Source organism: Acomys minous (assembly GCF_964271855.1).
Source record: "Acomys minous genome assembly, chromosome: 4".
Classification (NCBI taxonomy): domain Eukaryota; kingdom Metazoa; phylum Chordata; class Mammalia; order Rodentia; family Muridae; genus Acomys; species Acomys minous.
Genome location: NC_140486.1, coordinates 104808258 through 104825575, shown reverse-complemented (window position 1 = coordinate 104825575; position 17318 = coordinate 104808258). Strand labels below are relative to the sequence as shown.

Genomic DNA, 17318 nt, shown 5'->3' with positions numbered 1-17318 from the left:
TTTCTTCCAAGCACATCTGCTCTTGCTGCTTATAGATTATGAGAAGTCATCATCCTCTGTGACATCATAATCATTTCCATGGCAACCAGCTTGGATTTGGAAAAAAAAAAAGAGAGAAAAATTTGTAAGACGTTTGCAGCGGCAAAGTGTTCAATTTCTAAATTGATACGTATCAGCTCCTCAGAGATCTGCACCCACCACTTGTGGTTAATAACTTCAAAATCCTGAAACTTTAGTGTGTCGCACTTAATTCTTTTAAAATGCATGCAACTGCAAGCTCTACCTATGCAAAGTTTAGGAAGATGGGGGGGGGGGCGGGGACAGAACACTTGAGTAAAGGAGTTCTAAGATGACTAACTTTACTGCATCTCAACGCCTTGCCATGCCACTTGGCCAGTGCTAGCGCAATCAGGGACCTTGGAGCTTTATGCTCTGCTGGAAATAACAGCAGAGATTTGAATAGCAGCCCTAAGGAACTTGAAGTCCTTTTACTTGAAATGTTTTTTATGAACAGGCACCGCATTCTCTCAGCCACTTCAGCATTGTCACTACCGTGATGAAATGTGGCTAAGAAGGACTTTTGTAACACAATCGTTTTGATAGCTAGCCAAGGCTGCTAAAGATAGCTGGGAGTAAGGGAGACTGTGTGGCAAGACTGATTACCTGAGGCTTTGTCAAAATTATGAGCTTTTATTTTAACCTGTTACTATTTAATTTTATATGTATAAGTGACTTACCATAATGTACGTCTGTATACCATGTTCACGCCTGATGTCTGCAAAGACCAGAAGAATGGCATTGGATCTTTTGAAACTGGAGGTACAGATGACTGTGAGCTACTGTGTGGGGGCTGGGAATTGAACGCGGGTCCTCTAGAAGAGCAGCCAGTGCTCTCAACCACATAGTTAGTTGTCTCTTTAGCTCAAAAGTATGAACTTTTGACTATAAGGAACAAGTAATCCATAAAGAAACCCTTACTGAGTACTTGTTATACGCCTAGCACTATAGTAGGGTAGACAAATGTAGTAAGTCAATGACATGAACCTTGAGATTTAGGCTTAAATATTAGTCTTACTAGACTATTTTCCATTAAATTCTCATCTTTTTTTTTTAAAAGCTATTCATTTTCTTTTAGACAGCATCCATGTTAGACATAAGCCATGTTAGTTCAGGAAAGCTGATTCGATGCACCCAAGGAAGCTATTCTGTCTTTGATTAAGAAAATTTGGAAAGCGAGAGCTCAGAGGCAGCTCACTGGGACGGTAGCGTCAGAGCAGTGGACGTTAGGTGATGGTCATGGGCCTGGACGTAAAGCCTATGCCAGCTATGCTTGCAGAAAACAGAACTGTCAGTCAAAAGACAGGTCAGAGTGTGGAATGAAAGGATGGGCAGCAGGACCAAGAACAAAGAATCCAATTCCAGGAGATCTGTCTAAACACAAATAGGGCATGCAGTGAGAGAGGCGGGCTGTCTTAGTTTGGTTTCAATTGCTGTTCTAAAGAACATGAAAACACATCTTGAGGAGAAGAGGGTCTATCTCAGCTTATAGTTGTGGTCTGTCATAATAGGGGCAAGGCAGGAACACAGGACAGAAACCTGGAGGCAGGCATGAAGCCAAGCCCATGGAAGAACACTGCGTATGGGCTCGCTCCCCTGGCTTGTTCAATTTTCTTTCTTATATAACTCAGGACCACCTTCCTAAACATGGCACTGCCCCAGTGGGGTAGGCCCTCCCACAGCAGTCATTAATCTGGAAAATAGTCCCATAAGACTGACTACAGGCCAGCCTGACGCAGGCATGGTCTCAAATGAGATTCCAGTTTTCCAGAAGAATTTAGCTTGTGTCAAATTGAAAAAACAACAACAACAACAACAACACACAAAACAAAACAAAACAAACAACAACAACAAAAAGCCCACCACCACCACTAAAACACCTAACAAGCACAGAGGCAAATGCCAACATGTCAGGCAGCTTATGAGGTCCCCACTGCCTAAAGCAGAGACAAAGTCAGGAAAGCCATAAGGCCTGGGTGATGACTCAGTCTATAGGGAACTTGACGCAGGAGCAAAAAGGCCAAACCAACTGGAAAGAGTCTGAAGTGGTCAAAGTAGCAGTAGCAGTAACAGCAGCAGTAGTAATTAATGATAATAATAAATTACATATTAATTTTTATTTTTTTAATCTTTTTAAAAAAAATTTTATGTACACGTTTATATTATTAAACATATATAATAAACTTTATACAGCAAGAAAAGCCACAAACCAATCAGGAATTATATAAATGTTACATTCATAGTGTTTTGGCTATTTGTATTTGGCAACCTTGAAGAAAACATCTTTCCTACTTGTAGAGTCTAAAATTCTGAATATGAATCGATATCTATCATACCTCATCATTATCAACTATAAATATCAATATAGACCTAAAAAACATCTTAACCTCTAAACAACTAAGCTTAATTATAAAACATCTATCTGGTCTTCAACCACATCAGAGTCTTGAGAAGGAATAAAATTAATTGCCTGAGTAAACAGGAAGTGCAGGTTAGCAGCTTCCAAAGTGAAAAAAAATAATGACAGAGACAGTTTGCTGCCTAAACACTCACCCCAAACTCTCTATAGTGTTGAAGCATCATCTTCAGCCTTCTGGCCCAATATATCTGACAAACATATTTGTGAGGCAGGAACTACTGAGGACTTCCTTACCTTGTTTTGGCAGAGTTTGGCTGTCAACTCTGCGCGCATCCAAGCTTGCCCATTGTTAGGCAGAATTCTTTCAGTGGCCAAAATGAGGTCTTTTTGTCCAGTGGCTGGTTTGCCACATTAGAAGCCATCTCCATAAGGAGGGTCTTTGATGCTCATCATCTTCTTTGAGGTAGGCTGGATTATTATATTATAATGATTATTATTATAATTATTAATTTAAGAGACTGGATGTAGCTTCTACATTAATTTTCCTTTCTTCTGTTCAGTTCTATGCGCTCTCAGAAACAAAGTTTAGTGAAACAGACAATGAAAATAGTATTAAAACATACCTTATAAAACAGGCAATGAAGAAATAACTCAACAAATACATGTGTAACTATGATACGTATTAATACGTATTATGGACATAGAGGAGGGGATAAACAATATGTTCTTATAGGGAATGCGGATCTGGGATATAGGGGACCTATGACGTATCACTGGAGGATTTGCAGGGACACACATTGATTCAAGGAAAAAAAATTCCTCCCTCCAGCTACCCTGGCCTACCAAATACTAAACCTATGGCTATGAAAAACCCACCCAGACCCAGAAAGACACACACGGTATGTACTCACTCACAAGTGGATGTTAGCCATATAGTACAGGAAAAAATATACTACAATGCACAGACCCAAAGAAGATAAGTAACAAGGAGGACCCAAGGGAGGATGCTCAAATATCGCTCAGAAGGGGAAATAGAAAAGACAGAGGTAGTGGTGGAAGATGGGAGTGCAGAGAACATGAAGGTAGAGATCAGACCTGGAAAGAGCTGGATTGGAGGACAGATGGCCTGTAGAGAAAAGAGAAACTGTGGTCTGGGGCATCTCTGTAACAAGCTGGAGACCTAAGTCAGGGTAGGCTCCTGGGAGGATAGAACGGCGAACTTTGGCAGAGACTCCTAGTAGCAGGACCTATAGTGTCTGAAGAGGACACCCTCTAACTAGACAACACTCCTAATAGAGGGAAGGGAGCACCAACCCATCCACAAAAACTTCAGCACAAAAATTTACCCTGCCTACGAGATGCGCAGGGATAAAGACAGAGCAGATAGAGCCGAGATTAAAGGAATGTTCAGCCAATGCCAGCCCTAACTGAAGACCCACCCCATGGGGGAGAAGCAACCTCTGACATTATTAGCTACACTCTGCTACGCCTGCAGACAGGAGCCTAGCACAGTTGTCCCCTGAGAAGCTCCACCCAGCAGCAGTTCAAAACAGATGCCGAGACTCACAGCCAAACGTTGGGCAATGCATAGGGAGTCTTGTGGAAAAAAAGGGGGGGGAGGGGAGAAAGGGACCTGGAGGTGACAGGAGCTCCACAAGAAAACCAACAGAACTAACCAGGGCCCAGAGACGCTTGCTGAGACTGAAGCACCAACCAAGGACCATGTGTGGACTGGCCCAAGCCCTCGACACAGATGTAGCCAATGGGTCCCTTAGGCTTCATGTGGGTCCTCTAGCAAGAGGAGTAGGGGCTGTCCCTGACATGGACTTTCTTGCCAGTTTTATAATCACTTCTCCCTTTTATAATCACTCCCTTGTCAGGCCACAGGGGAAGAGGACACACTCAGTCCTGACACAACTTGATGAGCTGGGACAGGTGGGAAGGAAGGTTCCCCTTTTCTAAGGAATAGCGGAGGGAGGGGGAGGGAGGGGGAGGGAGGGGGAGGGAGGGAGGGAGCGGGAGAGGGAGGGAGGTGGAGAGGGATAGAGGTGAGACTGAAAGGAAAAGAGGGATGGGGCTATGGCTAGGATGTAAATTGAATAAAAATAATACATTTTAAAAATGAAAAAAAAAATCCCCACTGTGCAGATGTCTCATTCTTAGTAATCGACTCGTGGCGTCCAGTGATTCTCACCATGAAAATCTTCACATACCTGATGCATTTCATAGGTCCATGGGGGGGTCTCCAAAGTCAGGTTATTACTTCTGACTTACCTTGCCTTGTCTCAACGCCTTCACCCTCATGATCAGCTCTTGAGTAAGAAGTCAGGTTTTTGTTTTGTTTTTTGAGTGGTTGAGAAGCTTCTTCTGTTTATGTGAAATTAAGATTTATACCAAATAACAGTCTTTCCCAGATCTCAGTAGCTAACACATTTAGAAAGCATTTCCTGAGGCACGAGGCTTTTCTCAATTGTTGTTCAACTATTCCTTTGGGGAAGGGGGTCCTTTCCTGATTCTTCTGTATATGCCTGTCAGATGAGGGCACTGAAGAGGAAAGGTCATAGAAAAGGTTTCTACTGGTCAGGCATGGAAGGTCTGTGTGCAACTTTGTCCAGTTCCTTGTAGAGAACTGAGTATAGATTATACCTAACCCTCAGAGTGGCTATAGAGCTAAGGCCCCCAACTTCAGTTGCTCAAAGTCCAGGGTGTCCGGGTTGTGTTTGTTCAGGGTTTCTCAGGTCCACCTGAAACTGACCTGTTGCGAATGTAACGTGCATATGTAACATGCCGTATGAAAGTAAAAATACTATAGGAGACAGGGAAACACATGCTTTAGTGCTTTCTCTTTTAAAAAACAACTGATTTCACTTTTTATTTTCTCTTTGTGACCTGCAAGTTATGTAGACAGCCAGAGGCCTGGTGGCCTATGTTGTCTACTCAGTGTAAATGCGGTAGGACTTGCATTCAGAAAAGGGGACACTAGGGTATACATAGCAGAGAATGACCTAATTTGGGACACTTTCTTATCTCTTCCTGACTTGATTAAAATCCCATTGGCCTTGTACCCTTGGCTGCTCTCATCAAGTTAATTATTATTTTATTAATTTTTAAAATTACATTTATTTACTGTAGGAGGGTATGCATCATATTGTGTTTGTGTAGATCAGAGAACAACTTGAGGGAATCTGATTTCTCTTCTATCGTGTGGTTGTGAGATTGAACTCACATTCTCGGGCTTGTCAGCAAGTACTTTTACCCCTGAGCCATAAGCCATAAGCCAAGCCACCTCTCTTGCTTGAAAGCTTTCCTTTCTTTCTTTTTTCTTTTCTTCTTCTTCTTCTTCTTCTTCTTCTTCTTCTTCTTCTTCTTCTTCTTCTTCTTCTTCTTCTTCTTCCTTCTTTGACACGGTTTCTCTGTGTAGCCCTGGCTGCAGAACTCACTCTGTAGATCACAAATACCTATCTGCTTCTGTCTTCTGAGTGCTGGGATTAAAGTCATGCTACAATACCACCTGTTAGAATTTCCTTTTAATTGGTATATTGCATAGCAATATCTGAAATGTCATTTCATTGGGGCTTGGGCAGCCTTTGCACTTCTCTTCTCTTTTTTTATTAAATAATTTTACATATACATTTATATTACTATACACACATATATAATAAACTACCTACAGCAAGAAGAACAATGACAAAATCAGGAATTATATTAATGTTACATTCTTAGTGTTTTGGCTATTTGTATTTGACAGCCTTGAAGAAAACAACTTTCCTATCTTGGTGCATCTGAAATTCTGAATGTAAATCAATCTTCATCACATTTTGTCATTATCAGCTTAAAACATCTATTCAGACATAAAAACATCTTAACTTCTAAACAACTAAGCTTAATTGTAAAACTAAACTATCTGGTCTTCAACCCCATCAGAGACTTGAGAGGGAATAAACTTGATTACCTGAGTATGCTGAGAGTGCAGGCTTCCCAAATGAGAAGATGACAGAGACAGTTTGCTGCCTGAACAGTCACTCGAAGCTCTCTGTATGTTGGAGCATCATCTTCAGCCTTCTGGTCCATTATATCTGACAGACATATTTGTGAGGCAGGAACTATTGAGAACTTGTTTACCGTGTCATGGCAGAGTTTGGGTGTTGACTCTACCTGCACCTAAACTTACCCTTTTTAAGACAGAATTCTGTCTGTGGTAGAAACAAGGACATTTTGCCTAGGGTCTTGTGTTTCTCTTCTTTCCCAAGCTTTGTCCCAGCTCATAGGTTTTTTTGTTGTTTGTTTGTTTTTTTAGTTTTTTAATTTTTGCTGGGTTTTGTGTGTGTGTGTGTTTTTGTTGTTGTTGTTTTGCTTTCTTTTTTGCAAGTGCAGTTTCTTAAGAGTTTCCATCATAAGGACTGGATCCCTTTGCTTCCGTGTCTGTCACAGTGCCGAAGTTTATATTGGATAGATGTTAAATTTGCTTTGCTCTTAGATTTTCAATCCCTGTGCTTTTCCTTCATCTTAGTAGCAGCCATCTTGAGACTACCTGAAACAATGTGCCAGAACACAACAGTACATCCCTTATTCTGACAGTCTGATGCTTGCTGGGGGGTTGAATTGTTGAAGAAATCCCACTAGTCCTTTGTCACTCAGAGCCTTTTCATTATTTTTAGTTCTTATTCTGGGTCTGAAATCTATCAGCATTTAAGCCAAGTTAGATCCTTGCTCCCTGAACGTTCTCACCTTCATTCTCTACTAAAACATGAGCCCAAGCCCATGCGGGTGCATCTCTGTCTTGCTTATATTGTGGTCAACACAGTGTTATCTGACCTTTCCAACTACATCCCCTAGAGCGGCAAACTCAGTAGCTCTGTGGTTTGCCCTTCACGTTTTCTCACAACAGCTCTCCTGAAGTTTCTGAGGTATAGTAGAACTTCACAGACATCTACTTTCCTAGGTTTTAGCTTCATTTTCTTTCTCCAGGCACTAAACCAATGCCCCTTATCTGGGAGGGTGGTGGTGGTGGTGGTGGTGACATGGTGCTGTTCTATTTGTAGCACATATCAAAGTGGCAATTTCTGTATTGATCAAGACAGAATAGATGCTATAAATAAACACAAATATTTATATATTATATGCATATATATTTAGTTCTTGGCTTAAAACTTTCTCTGTAAGCAATGAAGAGATCTGTTTGGAAGTTCAGTTTATTGTACTACTTTGAGCTAATGCATGTCTTTGTTAAAACCCCTGAACAACTAGAGACACAGCTGAATGAAAATGTCTGTATTTATCTACACTGAAAGGCTTGTGATTTTCAACACTGTTATGCCCAGATGTTATGCTCAGAGTTTGTTAAAAAGTTACTTGTATAGCCGGGGGTGGTGGCGCACGCCTTTAATCCCAGCATTCGGGAGGCAGAGGCAGGCGGATTGCTGTGAGTTCGAGCCCAGCCTGGTCTACAAAGTGAGTCCAGGACAGCCAAGGCTACACAGAGAGACCCTGTCTTGAATACTATTCAGCTATTAAAAACAAGGAATTCCCGAAATTTGTGGATAAATGGATTGGGCTAGAAATGATCATAATGAGTGAGTTAACCCAGAAGCAGAAAGACTCAAACGGTATATACTCACTTATATCTGCATATTAGCCCAAGGGGCATGTCCCACGAAAGCCTTCACTTACCAGGAAACTGAGACAGAGGGGAGGACATTCTAGTGGGACTCTAGATGAGAGAAGCATGGGAGAATGGCAAAGTAGAAGGATCCAGAGGGTCCTAGAAGCCTACAAGTAGGACATTATGATAGGCAGATTTGGGCCCAGGGGTCCCGCTCAAACTAAGGCACCAGCCAAGGACAATACAGGCGGTAAACCTTAAACCCCTACCCAGATCCAGCCAACGGACAGAACATTCTCCACAGTTGAGTGGAGAGTGGGATATGACTTTCTCACATACTCTGGTGCCTCAACTTTGACCATGTCCCCTGGAGGGGGAGACCTGGTGGCACTCAGAGGAAGGACAGCAGGTTACCAAGAAGAGACTTGATACCCTATGATCATATACAGGGGGAGGTAATCCCCCTCAGGAACAGTCATAGGGGAGGGGAATAAGGGGAAAATGGGAGGGAGGGAAGAATGGGAGGATACAAGGGATGAGATAACCATTGAGATGTAACAAGAATAAATTAATAAAGTAAAAAAAAAAAAAAGAAAAGAAAAAGAAAAAAAAGTTACTTGTAAATTTAAATTTCCACTTCCCTTGATCTGAATTAGTAGTTCCACATAGTAATCAAAAGGTTGGCCATTTTGATTTTGATAAGTACCTTTTAAACCTACTGAAATAGTTTAACCACACTTGAATTTGTATTTTTAAATGACCTAGCTACTAGGATATGAAACCTGGGTTTTTTAATGAAAAATTAACTCATACTGTTTCAACTACTTTTTTTAAAAATTCATGAAAGTAGATACCATTGCAAAATTCTCCTCTTTATGGACACCCTCCCTACCTTAGTATGACTCTTTGAAAACATAATTACTGTTTCGTTCCTTGTTAACATGTGACGTCTACCATGGAGAGGAGAACTATTTATCTTTTTGCAGAGATCCATTTGGCAGTGTAACCAGGACTAACACAAAACACCACAGAAGCTGACAGAGAGCCAGCCCCTGAATGAAACCCTTTGAGGTCAGGCTCCCAGACGAGGAGGAGTGTGAAAGACAGCCAGGAGTAGAAGTGAGTGGACCAAAATAAAAGTGACCTGGCATGTCCATGAAAGCACTTAACCATGTAGCATAGTGAGAACTCTAAGAGACCAAAAATGAATGAACCAACAAGGGTACCTCTCTGAGAGTCTCTAATGGTGAAAGCCAAACAAACTGACAATAAAATATACCCTATGTGAGTAAAAGTCACCATTTTATTACTAAGACATCTATTTTATCAACATGCAGCTTTCAGTAGGAGAATCGACACAAATTTTAAAGTCTGTATGGTGAGTTTATATACTGAGATAAGGCCTGCCAGCCCTCTATAGCAAAATTCAGTCCAATCAATCAATCAATCAATCAATCAATCAATGCAAGCAATTTAATGTAAACTGAGCCAGATAGTCCTGTATTATACTCAGCTTCCCTTACAATAGCAAACTACCTGAGATAATTAGTTTAGAAGGATGAACATTTTGTTCTGGATCATGGTCTAGGTCTTCCCTGTCTATCGGTTCACCCACGGCTTTGGGCTTGGTGAGGCAGCAAGAACATGACAGAAGTAATATGTCCTCACTTCATGGTCAGGATGCAGCAGTGAGGAAGAAAAATAGACCAAGATCCCGTAATCCCTTCCTAGGGCATGCCCCCAATGACCCAAAGACCTTTTACTGTGACACATCTCTCAAAGGTTCGACCTTTTCCCAATAGCACTGACTTTTGAACCAAAAGTTTTTAAACACATGGGCTTCGTGGGACACATTCCTCCCAACCCATCACAGCCTACTGCAGTACTACAGGATTAGTACCTATTTTAAGTGTTGCTACATGGAAAAAAAAAATCCTTTCCAGGGAAATGGAGAAAGAGAGGCTGGGGAGTGGAGTGAAGGTATGGGGAGCAGGAGGAGAAGTGTGGTCTGGGTGTAATACATGAGAGAAGAATAAAGATAGATAGATAGATAGATAGATAGATAGATAGATAGATAGATAGATAGATAGATAGATAGATAGATAGATAGGAAAGAAAAACACCCTTCCAAAAAAAAAAACACTTGGTTGTGGGTCACCTAGAAAGTTCTCTCCTAGTGAAAAATAGCTATACAATAATTGGTTTTATCTCTATTGAAAAACACACACAACAATAACAACAGAACTAAAGAGAGCATCAGGGTCCACACGTGTGTTCATTATCAATAGATTTTAATGTATTTATTTTTAGATTCACATAAATGTCCATGCATATTCTAATATAGTCTTCCTTTAGCCCTAAGGTATTTTTCTGCAGACCTTTATGTGTAGTCACGTACCATCTTCAGGACCTTGCACCACTATTGGCTGGAATAGTGAGGCCATGCTTGTTCTCAATAATTATCCCAGACAAAACTTGGGCAAAGTTTGTCCCAGCACTGTTTTAACTCTCACCATGTGTACTTAAATCAGCTTTGTCTCAGTCCTATTTGGAGGCCACTTCAGCTTCATCTCCCACATAATATGTTTCATGGGTCTTTAAAAGTGGCTCAGCTTCAAACTGACATCGTGGCTCAGCTCCACACTGAGTGATATTGACAGGATGTCAGCCTTATGATTATAAATGAAGGACAACGCATCATGTCAGTTCACTTAAGTCTTTTCTTTATCTGAGATGAAGGTTAGAATGATTTTTGCGTTTTAATCTGATTGATTCTTGACAAATCAAGCAAGAGATCATAAAAAGAAAAGGAGTCATGTCTTAAATTCTGTCTATACAGTGAGTAGTATTTCATATTCCTGGCCAATGGCTTCACAGGAAGGAGAGATTTTTGAAGCAATAGAAAAATTGAAATGCAGGAAAAATTATATCTGTGATTTATATTTGTCTTTTTTGCCTGAAATAACTTTTTAAAACTTTTAATTTTATTAAAGTTTTATATTTGTAGGAAAAATTGAAATTGTCTTTAAAATATAGGCTGTGAAATTGAAACAGCTTTAAAACAATTTTAAAAATTGGTTGATTTCTTTATCATTTGATGTTTGAAATAATATTCATTTAGTGTTACTTCAATAAGCCAAGGAAGTAACCAGAACAATTGTATAAAACTGTGGTTCTTAACCTGTGGGTCAAAACCCCTTTGAATGATCAAATGACCCTTTTATAGGTATCACATATTGGCTATCCTGCATATCAGATATTTACATTATGATTTATAACAGTAACAAAATTATAGTTATAAAGCAGCAACAAAAATAATTTAATGGTTGGTGAGGAACTGGATTAAAGGGCTGCAGTATTAGGAAAGTTGAGAACCACTGGCATAAGCAGGCAGCATTGCTATAGTTAGGAGTTTAAAACTTAAAATATTCTGCATAGAGTAAGAATATAGAGCTGTGACCTCTGATCTCCTTAAGTCAATTTGAAGTATTCAAAAGTGCTTTCTGGGAAATAATTTAGGAGGTTTAAACTTCATTACAGAAGTTATCAATATATACAAGCTACTGACAATTACTATTTACTGGTTAATGAAATGGAACATAGAGTCCACTGAAGTTTCTTGTCAACTCTAGGACAAGAAAAGAGACACATTTGGAGGCGTAGACACATATTTTAGAGAGCAGAAAGGTCACCAGACTTGGATGAGTTGGCAAAGACTTAGAAGCTTGTTGCCCAGCAGCCCTGAAGGGAAACCAAAGGAGGTATGTAACTGTCTCTGTGTCACTTAAGCAACATCTTGGGAGCAAATGTCTTGATTTTACGTGTAAAACCTATGCCTAGCACAGAGCGAGCTTTCAGAGATACTTCCTAACAAATTATCTCTGGAAACTTGATGATTTCTACTCCGTGTAGGGGGTTTGAAGAAGGTACCAAGTTGCAAATAGGAGAGAAGACTTAGGAAGAGAAACTCATGGGAGCACACGTGCGCGCGCGCACACACACACACACACACACACACACACACACACACACACACTATGGGGAAAGTAAGCAAGTGAGAAGTAAAAACAGAGACAGACCCAGAGAGAGCATACACGCATACCCATAAGTGTACATGTATTGATTTAGTATGGAGATTGGTACACATGAACCCATGACACACACAGGAGACCCTTCATCTTCTGTCTGTGTGGAACAGTAGTAAGCAAGGATAACCAAATCTGAAGGCCAAGAACTGGAGTGTGAAGACGTATAATTTAAGTTGCAGAGGTCAGAGGACCAAGTCACAGGAGGTCTGGTGTCCCAAAACTCAGATATTCCATACCAGGAGAGGATAGGTGCCCCACCCTGTCTTAGTTATGGTTCTATTGCTAACAAATAGACACCATGACCAAGGCAACGCTTATAAATAAAACCACTTAATGGATGTGGCTTACAATCTCAAAGGGTTAGTTGGTTATCATTATGGCATGGAGCATGGTAGAAGGCAGGCAGGTGTGGTACTTGGTGAAAGAGCTGAGAGCAGTCAACAGGCAGAGAGAGACTGGGGAGGGAGGGGGAGAGAGGGAGAGAGATTGGGTCTGGACTTTTGAAACCTTAAATCCCACTGCCAGGGATACACTTCATCCAACAAGGCCACACCCACTCCCACATCTGCTAATCCTTCCCAAACTTGGTCCACTAACTGGGGACCAAGTATTCAAACATATGAGCCTATGGGGGCCGTTCTCATTCAAACCAAGACACAGCACAAGAAGAAAGAGAGAATTCAGTCATTTGTGCTCTTTACCATATTCCGGTCCAGAGAGGACTGGTGAGAGTGACTTTGCTCCCTTAATAACAGATAACTTCTTGTAAAAAGCACCCATCCATGGGGGCTGGAGAGATGGCTCAGAGGTTAAGAGCACTGTCTGTTCTTCCAGAGGTCTCAAGTTTAATTCCCAGCAACCACATGGTGGCTCATAACCATCTTCAATGAGATCTGGTGCCCTCTTCTGGTGTTCAGGCAGACATTTGGGCAGAATATTTTGTAATTAATAAATAAATAAATCTTTAAAGAGAGAGAAAAAAATACCCATCCACATACTCTCAGAAACAGCTTTTCAGGCCTGGGGGCATCCTCTCATCTCATTCAGACTGGTACATAAACTCACCACCCCAAAGTCCCTATTTTTAAACATATGTGTCCTATACAATGGTGTAAGAAGCAAACTATAGGTTACCCACAGCATACAGGAAAGCATTTCTAATTGGATTCTATAGCATAAAAATGATGATGTGTACAGTGAAGTTGAGGTTGGTGGCCAAGGGCAGATTACAGGTAGAAAAACTTGTTGGCAGAGGTAATGGTGATTCTCACACATTTGGACAGCAGTGAGCAATTATCTCCACAAAGGATTCTCATTACTTGGGATATTCTGGCAGCAACCTCTAACAGGGAGGCCGACTTTGGCTTAAAAAATATTTCTCAGGCTGAAGGAATGGCGCAGTGTATAAAGTGGTTACCATACAAGAGTGAGGACCAGAGTTTAAATTCCCAGAATCCACATAATACCTTGGCAGATATGGCTGCCACCTGCAATCCCAGTACTCAAGAGGCAGAGATGGGATATGCCCAGAACGAATCAGCTAGCTAGCCTAGCCAATTGGTAAGCTTGGCTTTCGACTGAGGAATGGTATTTCAACAAATAAAAGTGGAGAGAGATTCAGGAAGGCATCTGATGTGAATTTCTGCTCTCCTCATGCACGTGAACACACAAGCATGTCAACTCATGCACATATGTGCATCCACCCATACACGCACATACATACACACCCTAACGCACATGAAAGAAATCTGTTCTCACTGAAAAGCATTGATTATTACATCACAGAGATTAGGTCCTTGCAAGCTATTTGTTGCAACTTCTATAAGTTGATATTTCACATAACAATGATTGACATTTTAGGAGGTCATGTGCATCATTAGAGAGAGCATTTCTCAGACTCCAGGTAGCCATCTCGTCTCATAGCATTCCATTAAAGTAATAGACTCATTTATATTACAAATTTTGTACTAGTAATATATAGTGTTTGTTGAGTGCTTAATAAATGTTTAGGAGAGCCTAATATTTTACTCACTAAATTGAAAAAACAAACAATCATTAAAAGGCGTGAAATTTAGCTCAGTGGTGGAACACTTGTCTGGAAACAACAAGACCCTGGCTTCAGTCCTCAGATTGGGGAAACAAACAAAAAACCGTAAGGTCAAGCGTGATGACACATGCCTATCACCTAGGCACGTGGGAAATAGAGGTAGAAGGAGATGAGCAGTTCAAGTTCAGCATCAGCTACAGAGGGAGATTGTAGCCAGGTGAGACCCTATGTGCAAAACAAACAGAACCAAACAACAATAATAAACCCACCCTGTAGTACCATAATCACCATTTGAAAGATAAGAAGCCCCGTCTCAGAGAAGTGTTAAGACACTTCCCATCCTTGCATATCTATTAAGATTGGATGCAAAGCCATATTTTGCTGAGCCTGAAAGTATGGCCTCAACACGCATTCCTACACATTTTGACAAGATAAACTAGGCCTCTTTCTTTTCCATACTGTTTCTATTCTTCTCTCAATAAGCCTTCTATCTTCAACATAATGACACATAACCACATGATTGGAGACCTAGGCTGGGCATGGGTTTACCACCTTAGAAAAAATTTTTAATTAATATGATTTTTATTTTGATTCACTACTTAACAAAATTAATTTAAAAGTATATATTTAATTTTAATTGAAATTTTCATTGCAGTAGTCATATACTCACATATTATTGTGAAGCAGAAGGATCCATAGTGCGTATTTTGTTTCATTTCTCCAAATAATAACATTGTATAACACTAGCATGTACTATTGCAATCAGCTGATGAGACTGACATATCTGAACAAATCTATTCAGACCCTTCAATGTTATTTGTACTTGTTTGGGGAAAGTGCAGTGTGTATCTGAGCATGCGTGGAGTTCTTTCTATTCTAGCACACTTTCATGCCCATATTTGTCACAGAAGTGGGAATATTGGATAATTCCAGCCTCATGCTCATGCCCCCCACCTCCCTATACCTTAATTGTGAAGCAAAACTTAGTTTAGAAAGTAAAAAGGGTGCTAGTACAACACTATGCATCAAGAAAACCCTCTTCCCACTAGTACACAAAGGTTGGATTTGGTCAAAGACTTCTACTGTGAGTTTCTGAGAAAGACTTATACCCTCATTGGACCATGTTTCATGAGTGTGGGCACAAGACTCTACTACCTCTACACGCTTACCTCTGCAGAGAACAGACCTGAAGGTTGAAGCTCTTAGTCACACATTTACTTCATACTCAGTCATCTCTCATTTATGTAACGGAGATTTATTAATTTAAAAAAAATCAAAGCAGTGACTTAGTTACTTGTCTTAGGCATAAGAGACTCTAGTTAACCTTTCATTTCTGGCATATTGCCTGGATTTTTATCAGCCGTGTATCACATAAAAGTCTGTTTACCAAAATATTAAAATGCGAAAGCATCATGCTTTATTTGAAGTTTAAGTATAAAAGATATGTAACTATCACTTGTAATATAACATGTTGAAATTAAAAGTCCTATCTATTTTCTTAAAGCCTTTTAAGAATAAGATGGTCAAGAATGCCTATCAGCCAGTAAAGATGCCCATCAAAGACTAAGAAATTACAGAAGATTGTAAAAGGGGGCACAGTAACATGAACTCAGGTGTGCACCGCTTGCTTTAAATTACCTTGGTTATAAACAGAGTAGACCTCAGGAAGTACTTTGAGTGACTGTGTACCCTTCCCAGTCATCAGTGCTGTCGGCTGGCTGGGCCTCCAGAGATTTTCTCACCAGGAAATGGAAATAAGCCCATTATTTGTAAGAGATTAAATATTGATCACAATTTTATATTTATTTCATATTAAAATCTATATGTAAGTGCTTCATTATTGAGTTTAGTTTCTGTGTGATTGTTCAGCTCAAAAAGCAGCACACTAGGATTTGCTCCAACTGTAAATATAAAAATCTTAATACAGTGGTCATATAAAACGATGGAGAAGCCGTCTTGTTATAAGATTGAGTTTTAATCACAAATGAACGTTAGTCAGTGACTGGCCAGCATAATGAAATATTGGAGGCTGAATGCTTGAAAAGCATAGGACTTGGGTTCTGGAATCAGGATGGAAGAATTTCAAGATTTGCTACTAAACAAGGAAAACATGAAAACTCTGGGTCTCGGCTTCTCCGTTTGTGAAGCAGCAACAATAAGAGCAATAATCTATTTCTATAGCCATTGATGGAGTCAAACTCTTTGATACATTATCACACTTAAAAATATGTAATAATCTCCACAAACATGAGCTGTTATCATACTAAATATTTTCCTGTCTGCTTTCGTCCCGAGTACCCTACTATATGAATTATATTGTAAACAAGTTCCATTTGCAACAAACCAAATAGCAATCTACAAGACCTTGCACTACTTCTCAGAACCAGCTACTGAAAACTGACTTTGTCCTTAAAATTTCTTTATCCTTATCATAATAGCTAACAAAAACATGACTGAATTGTGATGAAACTCCAATTTTTGTGTTGCAAAAATCTTACAGGTATGTTTTGAATAAAAAGGGGGAGGTTGAGGGGAAATGGGCATGTAAGCTATTAGCCTCATGAGCTATTTCATTACTCATTATTTCTTCTGTCATCATTCCTCTCCTTGACATTTCCCAGCACCTTGCTATCCGTTATTGCTTATTTATCATATACCATATTTAATACCAAGCATGACACTGTATTGATCAACCCATTATGTCTTTCCAGCTTGTCTATCTACTGCTCTGATGGCTTTACACATTAGCTCTTTTGAATGATGATGTAATTTGATTCAGCATCTCTTGGTGCATCCTACTTCTTGAGAAGGTATTAGGCACTTCAGTAGGCGGGTTTAGTTCTTTCTAAGCAATCAACAATACATTTTCCTTATACCTAATAACTAGTCCTCTTTCCTCTATGTGCTCTTTCCCCTCTGCCTGCTCCTTGTTTTTCTTCATAATTATATCCTGGGATCTATTTGATTATTAATCCTTGTGGTCTTCATTGATGATCTTTTCTCCAACAGCTCCAATACTAACCTATCTACTGAGTAACTTCAGAATACGATCCCCAAAGCTTCATCTCTGTGTTGACTATTTCTAACTGGCTTTGTGATGTATCACACTGACATCCAAATCAACTGAAGTAATCTTTTCCCTAACCCTGCTGGTACCTATCACAC

General features: G+C 40.0%; 1 long non-coding RNA gene across 1 annotated transcript in view; it reads left to right on the top strand.

Moving 5' to 3' along the window:
* Positions 1-402: 402 nt before the first annotated feature.
* The window catches only part of LOC311596433, a 97665-nt gene continuing 80749 nt past the window's right edge, over positions 403-17318 (top strand). The window contains exons 1-2 of the long non-coding RNA XR_014778837.1: positions 403-819; positions 11651-11779. This is a non-coding gene — a long non-coding RNA (uncharacterized lncRNA). The remainder of the gene's footprint in view (positions 820-11650; positions 11780-17318) is intronic.